The sequence below is a fragment of the Alligator sinensis genome, unplaced genomic scaffold (genome assembly GCF_000455745.1).
Source record: "Alligator sinensis unplaced genomic scaffold, ASM45574v1 scaffold685_1, whole genome shotgun sequence".
Taxonomy (NCBI): domain Eukaryota; kingdom Metazoa; phylum Chordata; order Crocodylia; family Alligatoridae; genus Alligator; species Alligator sinensis.
In genome coordinates, this window is record NW_005842336.1 from 1,532,197 (window position 1) to 1,541,769 (window position 9,573).

The window sequence follows — 9,573 nt, forward strand, 5'->3', positions numbered from 1 at the left end:
GAGAACAAACATATGAAGGGCAGGTGACCAGTGAGTAAGACATTAAATAAACTCAAATAATTTTTGCTTTAGTGTTCACAGCACTAACTGAAGGTCATTGCTTAAAGAATAGGATGCATTTTGCTGGGTTAAGAAAGTGATTTTTTTTTAATGATCATGCCGCAGTGGGTTAGAAAATTAAAATAATTAAACAGTGACACAGCAGATGTGTCCTCAATGGATTGTGTTCCAGAATTCAAAGGGAAAAGAAAAGGGGGACACTGATGGGAAAGCATGGTAGCATGTGAAATATGGGTAGATGTGTCAAAGATAGAGAGAGTGATTTAAAGGAGAAATGTCACAGGGTAGAGACAAATGCATACAGGACAGGACTGAATGGCTCAAGAAATGGATTAGCTAATGGAGCATGCTGTGTTTTTAATGCAGGCCTGTAAAGGCGTAGCATGTTAATAACCAGCCTGGGTGTGCTTTCAGTAAGGCTTATCATGGAGGGAGAAATTCAGCGCCGCATATGAGCGCTCTGACATCAAGAGCCTGATCAATGTGGAGGGTTCCATTAATTGTAGTAGTGGGCTTTGGATCGGTCCCTTCTTGTACAACTACATCTCTACATTTTTTTCAGAAAAACTTTCAGCACATTAGAAAGCAGACAAGTCTCTAGGACTCAATTGGCCCTATTTTGGGCAAAATGGGATGCTACAAACTCTGCCAAGTCAAGCCAGTCTGTGCTTTGATGGAAGACCTCTAGGTGCTATGTGATTCTTTTGTTTAAACCAAATAGAGAAACAACGCTGCAGCATGCTGTTTAGAGATATCGCCTACCAAATGTACCCTTTTTCAAGTGAGGCATCATTAACAAAACCCAAGCTGCTTTCTGCATGAGAAGAGGCGTGCAATGCTGGAGCCCTGTGCAAATTCTGCTTTTAACTACCTGAAATTCCTCCTGATATTTCACTTAGATCATGACAGTCTTCACTGTTTGTCTGAAACGAGTTTGGTGTTGCTATGTACTGTTAAGCATCTGTTTTTCCAAGATGGAGGTGGTGGCAATTCAGCTATAGTCTACATATTTTTGCCACTTTAGTACCCACAATGTGTTCAGTGCTTTCCAGACTTACAGTACAGGTTGCTGGGAACAGCCCAGTATCACTGTACATAAGTAATAAAATAAATGCCAACAAATAGGAAAAATTACTTGATTCAAATAAATGAGCTACACAATGAGAGATGACACAAACACTTGGCAATGGTTAGCACATGACCTTTGGAGAGAGCAGCGGACGGTTGATTGAAAACATTCATTGTGGCTTCAGAGTCCAGTGAAAAAGTGCTACAAGCAAAAATGCTTAGGTTTGCCTTGTATAGAAGTAAAAGGAGAATATTTTCCAATGTGGCTGAATTTCCTCATGGCATGAAAACATGGTTGCTGGCAAAAAGAGCCTAAGTAAAATCAGAACCATCTGCTTGGCACTAGTTTTTTGAGTCTATACTATTCGCTGTGCAGGGCAGAATGTACTGGATGAGAATAAGCAAGCAATGTGCAAATTAGAGTTGATCGGAGCATTTTCAAATAAATGAAATTATTCTGAAGTTGCAGCAATGTGAAGAGCTGTGCTTGTTTTTGTCAAGCAGGTGCTTTTGCTTAGACCGCTTCTCTCTGGAACAGCATAATTCAAATTATCCCAGTTAGTCTATATTTTTCAAACTCCCATTTCAACAAACTCCTGTTCCAAGGAGAACCTTTTCTGCCTGATCTCTCAAGTAACCCCAAGATCTACTATCTGGATCAGGCAGGAAACATGAAGCCTTTTGATGTCTCCTTCAGAGCTTGGGCCATATGTAGAATATATTAAACCTTTTCTGATGTTAATTTTCTGATAGAAAAATTCTACAAAAAGTAGAATCAAGGTGGGGGGTGGGGGTGCCTAGGGTAGGGGCATTGTAAGGAGCAACAACTTATTTTTGGCTTCTGCACTGTCTAAACATTTTTATAGACCAGTGGGTATTAGTGTATCATCTACCACTTCTTGCAGTGGGAAAAAAGGAGTTGCATAGTTCTTATAATGTAAAAGAATATATGACTTTCATAACTAATACACAAGGTGATTGCATTTTTATTGCAAGTGAATACGAAAGACTTGCAGGAAGCAATTAACTTTAAATAATATTACCAAGAAGAAGAGTTAGCTGAACCACAAAATGTTTGAGAGATGATTATTTAACATGAGCTTCAAACATGCTATTGGGAAATGCTGCTTGGTCATTGTTTAAATCCAGGAAGACAGCATGATGGTTGCTTTTATTCTCTTGTGTGTTGGTTTTGAAAGAGAGAAAATTCTAAAAAAACCCATGCAAGACATTATTATTGGCTTTTTGGCCGATAAATTAATAACACAGCTTTTCTCATTAAATCCCTCTTCTTCTTCCTCCTAACCCCCACTCTTCCTCCTCAGTAAAATGAGTCAGAGTTTAAGGCACAGTAGGGCGGTAGTGAATTTAGCACAAGGGTCAATAATACTGTGCCCCAAGATGCAAGAACCTCAATTATGGTTGTTTTCCGCCTGCGTGACTTAAGCTAGAGCACTGGCAATAAGGAATTGACTCCCTCTTACATGCAGAGCTTTGCTTTAGTAAATCAAAAGACAATCTGGAAGAAACCCCCTGTTTACCCATATACTTTTTCCAAATCTTTTATTGACTGTTCTCCCTTTCATCAGTTCCCTAGGATTTTATAGTGATTCCTAACAGCAAAGGCAGGTTTTACTTAATGTTCTCACACAGACACAGCACAGTTAAGAACTGAGACAGAGTTCGTAATGAACCCAAAGACTTCGGGATGGATTTCCTGAAGCTTAGTAATGTGAATCCAACATGGTTTTTAGCCTGAAAGCCCCCAGTTAGTTCAAGGCCTGGGAGTAAAACCCAGGACTCCCAACTTCTGTACGCTTTGCAGAGTTACATATGAGCATGCTCAGTGTTTCCACTTCGCACTCCTATAAAGTTCATCAGACCCCTGTTCTCCCACTCTAACCATAACATACTTCGTACCTCTTAAACACTGTGATGGCAAGTAGGATGCAAGCAGAAGCAAAGAGAAGGGTCCTTTATTCCTTTCAATTATTCCTTTTATTTCCTTCTAATTGGGGCTTGATCTCACAGAATTATTCCTTGGGGAGAATCAACGAGCAGCTAACTGTAAATCAAACACTCTTCTCTTGACAGAGTAACTGAATTCATATTTCCTTGTAAACTGTGCCCTTAGTCTCTTGGATAACCAGCTGTTTATAGTTACGGTTGAGTCTGGAGTGTAATAAGTGACATGATACATCATTCCTTTCCCTGAAACATAATGGCTCTTGACTGTAATAAACTACCCATTTCTCTTCACACTGTTTAATGTAAGGATTATGCAGTTTCAAATGAAAACTGTTTAGCAAAGCTTGGTACTGTACAAGTTTTCATAAATGTGTTTCTGCTCTCCTGAACTGTCATTTGGCATAAACACAACATTGGGTGTATAGGGACTTGGAAGAGGCCTCCTGGACCATTAAATCCAGGTCCCTGCTTTTGGGGCAGTGCATCATAGCAACCCCCTTCAGAATTTACTGTACTCCATCTTAAGAATAGTTAGTTCCCTCCACCCAGGCTTAAATAGTTAAGAGCCTTCCTTTTAATTTTAGCTGAATTTAGTCTGTACCCACTTGTCCTTGTTCCAGCATTGTCCTCCAGCTGTTTTCTCTTTCCAGTCTTTTATAGAGACAGCAGTCATCTCTCTGCTCAGCCTTCATGTTACTAGACTAAAGAAGCCAAGTTTTTGTAGTCTCCTGTCATGTGATACTCTCTTGCTTTCTCTTGATCTTCTTAGTAGTCCTTCTCTGCACCAGTCTTGAACATAGGGGACTATAACTGTACATTGTCTAGCCAGGGAAATGAGTAGCAGGGCTTGCATTTTCAAAGATGTCTAGAAATCACAGCTATTAAAGGTTTGGCTCCACCAGATTTGCAGGTTGTAGGTTCTATGCGGATTAGCATCTTTGTCTTGTGCCCTGTTTTCATCCATATGATTTTTTTTTAAACAACGCATGAGCATTTCACAGATCAAGTGTTTGGCAGCTCTGACACAAGCTCTCACAACGTCAAATGTAAGACCTGGACATGTTCTGTGCAGAAGCTTACTAGATTTGCAAATTTTTATTTTACCAATGCCTTTCTGCATGCACACCCCCACTGGCATTTCTCTGAGTTGAATTAAGACATGAATTCCAGCTGCAAATTTGAGGTATGTCATATCAAGATTTTCAGGCTATCTCCTCACTCCACACCCCAAAGTTCAAAGGTGCATAGGTTGAGACTTAAGTTACAGACAATGTATTTGATGGATCCAGGTTTAGATGCTCAGCAATGCCCCTTCCTAACATTCAGGGCTGTCTTGTCTTCAGGAGAGAGGCAGTAAGATAAAAGCAATTGCACTTGTCTCCTCATTAATGCTGTCTGAGGTGGTACTTCAGGTCACTCTGTGTCTTGGCTGTCTTTGTTTTACCTACAGCATTACCTCTTATCTTTTGTAATAGACTCAGTATTTTTGCTCTGCAAATCTTCTTGGGAGATGTACTCTAAGTCTAAGGAAAATATACAGCACTACTGCTGCAAAGTCCTCACCATGTCAAAACATTGTGCCTCTGCAAATCTAATTAACATTTTGCCTGCTGGTGCTTTAAGTAGAGTATTTAAATATCAGTCAATTGGGAAGGGGTTTTTGTTTTGTTTTTGCTCTTTTGTTTTTCATGAAATGCTAATTTGCAGTAATTGTATTATACTGGCTTAGGAGTCTGGCTCTGAGGAAGGGAGTTATTGGTGTGTGCATTTGAGTAATAATGATTAGAGAGACAGAAAACCTAAGGAAAGAGAATACATTACTAAAATACTCACGTCTTTAGAAAGAAACTCCAACTTCCTTGCTTTAAGGGAGTGAGAGATCTGCATAAAAGATTCCTCAAACACCTACATCCACAAGCCTGCCATTGAGATGGAAATCAAACACGTTTTTTATAGGCAGAATTAATTACAGTAAATTGGAGGAATTAAAACAAGAAGCCAGCAGTACTGAGGGTGGTGGTTTTGTACAGCACTCACAAATGGAAGCTGCATTTGTGAAATGTGATCATTTCATGGAAAGACCATAAGGAGGGGAAGAGAGGAAACTACTCTTATTATTTGTATTATAATGGTATTTAGGTACCCTAACCTACCAGTATGAGGGCAGCACTTATCACATTTGCTTGACTCATAACAAAATGCAACAGGTAGATAAAGATGCAACCAGATATATCAGGAGAAGGAAATGAGTTTTACCCAAGTAAGATCAGTCATAGCTCACCAGCTGTCCAGCCATACTAATTAGCATGGGTTTTTATGAAGGTGAGCCTGAAGGAAGGATTTGATAGAGGATAAGCCAAAGACTGTTAAGAATATTCTTTCTTGTTGGGCTAAAGAGAAGTTCCTTTAAAATTGCATCGAGTCGGTGTTGTCTAGTAGCTGGAGCAGAATCTTTTCTAAGCATTGTGCATTCATTCTGTATGATATCACATATCGAGGTGCTGTAGAAGTGCAGAGAGCAGATCTGAAATCCTCAGAAAACTATCTAGTGGTTAGAGCAGGAACCTGGGAGCCAATACTACATGTCACAGATGCTGTGTAGAGGATTACTGTAAGGATGCGGTAGAGAAAAAACGCATGATCACTATTTAACTAGGCAAAGAGCTCAACAGCTGGGTGATTCTTGGTATCAGCTGTAGAAAGAATGTTTCAGGGCTCTGAATACTGAGAGACCAGTTACAAAATGCTGACTGCTGTGACCTGTTGAATAGCAAATAGGGGAACATATGTAACACAAGTGTTTGTGCTAACAGAGTCTGCAGTCATCTCGAGAGCAGAGCAAAGCAGCATCCATGTGCTCTGCCTGCATTGTAGACGCTTTGGGTTTTTAAGAAAAAAGTATCATGCCTCATTTGTTTATCCCAAATGCAGCACTATTCTTCCATTGGTGTGACATTGGTCCGTCTGTACATTATAGTGCAGTCATTGCTTTAATTTCTTCCTCTGGAACATCTAGTGCTGGCCACTCTGTGACAGGAAAATGAATTTATATGCGGCATTGATTTATTCAGCAAAGGCAATTTCTAGGTGTAATAAAGAGGCCGGTGTGCTCAGTAAACACATTTCTGAAGTTCTAGCTAGGGACTTCAGAGGGCCTCAGACTGTGCCCCCTGGCCAGCAGTTCCATCCAAAAAGATGATGCCGTTGTTCAAGTGCTATGTGCTCTAATACACCACCAAAATTACTTACTTTTGTCATTTAGCTTTTAAAGCTGCTGACTTTCATTGGCATCTGCTTGGGTCCTCTCTACTTCAAGGAGATTTAGCACAAGATATACGATCAGAAAGTAATGGAAAAACAGACTTCTGCAAAAAGTCTGGTTCTTCTGTAACTCCATACATCCTTTCTCCATCCCCTCCTAAACACTGTTGTGTAATGATGTTGCTGGCAGACAGTAACTGCCTGGAGGTGGCAGTGGATAAAATGAGCTCTGCATTTTCGGTCTACAAAGTACCGAGGGCAGCTTCTTGATGAAAGGGGCCATATATCAAATGTAAGTTATTGTTATGCCCTAAACTGCTTAGGAGAAGAGTCAGACAAAAGTTGCTGTTCAAACACAACAGGGAGATGGTGGCTTATAAGAGATGACAGAATAATAAAGTAAGTCACAGAGCAACAGAAATCCAGGATGGCAGGACAAGAAACCCTGGCTCTGAAATGATGAGCCCAGCAATCACAATGACATGGGAGGATAAATAGACTAAGTGAATTTCAGCCCTATGCAAAAAATGGGGGTGGAATAAATGGAAGAGAATTTCACATTTTCTAAGCTGTGACACTACAGAAGTAAGGGGATTGTGTGCTTTGGATAGAAAAGGAATGTCACAAGCTAATAATGAGCTGCTATTACACAACCACAAGTTTAAAGCTAGTACTGAGTTGACAAAGAATTAATGAGCAATACATTTGCATGATAGGGACGTGGTGGCAGAGCTGTTAAGGTACTTTGTGGCAGCTCCTCAGGCATGGGTTTGAGTCTTTTCTCAGGTTTGTTCAGGAAGCATCCATAGCCAATCCAGGTGTAAATGGGTCCCTGGTCATTTGGGTGGGAGAGTCAGAGCTGGATGTGATGCTAGTAGGCCCATCACTCTCTGGAGTGCATTAGTTATGCTAGCCCCTGTGGGTTACCAGGCTTGGGTGCCCCAAATGACATCAGAGCTTTATTCTGGTTTGTACTGTACATGCACATAAGGCCCTTGCCTCAAAGCGATTTCAGTTTAAATAGAGAAGGGCTAGGAGAGGAAGTAGCAATGAAGTAACTTGCCTAAGATCACAAAGCAAGTTGGAGGTGATAATAAAATCTAAATCTCCTGACTTTTGAGCTAGTACTCTCTCCACTGGGAAACATGACTTGTCAGAAGTAGGTGCCCATAATATATCTGTGGCACCCTTTCTCTGTGTGTGCTTGTGTGCGTGTGTGTGCGTGCTTGTATGTATGCAAAATGATGTTCTCGGTTCTAATTTCAGGACTATGTAAAGTGCTTTACATACTGAAGGCTAAATTCAAGCTAGAACAGAGAAAATCCCCTCTTTACCATCAAAGGAGGTTTTGGAGAAAGCAGCATTAATATTACAGGAGCTTCAGCCTGGAAATCTTAACTTAGACATAGGAGGTAAACAGGAAGCTGGTAGGAGGGAGTGACATTGAAGCAGATTCTCATTTTCTGATAGATTTGACTTCAGCAGTAGGTAAAAATCAATCTTCCCAGGGCTAGAAAGTGACATGGATCTCTCTGTGGCTGGGTGTTACCGGATCACCTGAGAAATAAGTCGTGCCGGGAAATTCATTAGTCATTCTTTGTGAGTTGCATGCAAATAAAAATTTCCAAGGATCGATTGGTACCTAGTAGCCAGCCCACAACTGTCATCCAACTTCCTCTGGGCCAGACATCCTTAACGGGTGTAAACTGATATAGCTCACTTGAAATAATGGGTTTATGTTAATTTATGCCAGCCTGCTAGCTGGCTCTCCATCTTTACATGCATCTTCTCCAACCTGGTATTGGTATTAGTGGCTCACTGCCTTACTAATGCTGACAAAAGAAGGAGTATTTTGCTGAACCAACTAGCTTTTTTGGAAGGTGGCCATGAGGGAAGCATGCTGTATTTTCTTTTGAAATGGTTTGAGTTTGGAGAATGGCTCAAACTTTCTCACTTAGGGAGGATGTTGAATTTCAGGGCTGGCTGTAAATTCTTTTAGTGTGGGGCTTTTAAGAAACCCAAGTCCCGTAGATTTGTAGTCAGATGTTATTCCTAAGTGAATTTAGGAATGTTGGAAAATGCCACACTAAGTTTCGAGGCTGAGATTTTTGAAGTTCCTTGAAGCTTTTGGATGTCTCATTCCCTTCAAATGACTGTGAATCAGGCATTCAGATCCAGGCTGTGTTGGAAATTGTAGCCTTTGTCTGTAGTCAAAGAGACGTATTTAAAAAACAATCTGTTAGTTTTCATATTGGTAAATTAAAGCTGTCCAAGGGGAGTGAGTAGCTCCATTTGACTGCCGATATCCATCATAACCAAATCTCTTCATCTTGCTGACAGAGTCAAAACACAACTATTTAAACAAACAAGGCATGTAGGAAAAAAAAAACTGTCTGTGGTAAATGTACATGATGCGGTTCCAAGCTGCAGGTCACAGGCAGCAGCATCCTCCCAAGTCCACGTTCTCAATGCAACCGATCATATTTAGTGTGTGAGAACTCCAGCCCGCTAGCAATGCTGATGGGTGGATTTAAAAAAAAAAATCCTCCAGGGTTGCAATTTCTCTCTAGCATGGCTGTCGGTCTGAGACTTAGGTTCTTTTCTTCTGTGAAATGGGGAAAAAGTGTTCTTGCTGAATAGGTGATGGGAAGGGGGAAGGTTTAGTAAACAACATTTAATATAGCTTGTCCATGGATAGGTTTTTCCTCATAGCCATATATGATCTGAAACTTCGCTAAAGTTCCATTTGATTTTTCAAAGTAATATTTTTATCACTTTTTCTCCCCCCCGCCCTTAAAGCAAGCGTCCTTGGTGGCCATTCCACAGAGCTTCCATCTTAACCAAAGGTTAAAATGTTTAGTGTTCTTGTACAGTACCAAGGCTCCTTTTTCCGTTAATTTTGCAAAAAAATCCTGTTTCTAGCTGCAGCTGTGATTTCTGCCCCATGCCTTGCAATAAAAAAAGCTCTATTTACAGAAAGCCCTGAATTTGCACTAAGGTTGCTTGACACTACTCCTGATAGCTTAAGGAGTCTTAAACTGGATATGTGTGCTCAATTTATGACTATTTTAAGGACCTTTTTTACCCTTTTAGAAGGATGGAAAATGTCCTTAGTGAAAACAAGAATCCAGGCCCAAAGCAATTATACCTGCAGGTAGGAAAACCTACAGTGGGACGTTAAGATGACTTCACTCAAAGATGTGATTGAAACTCATA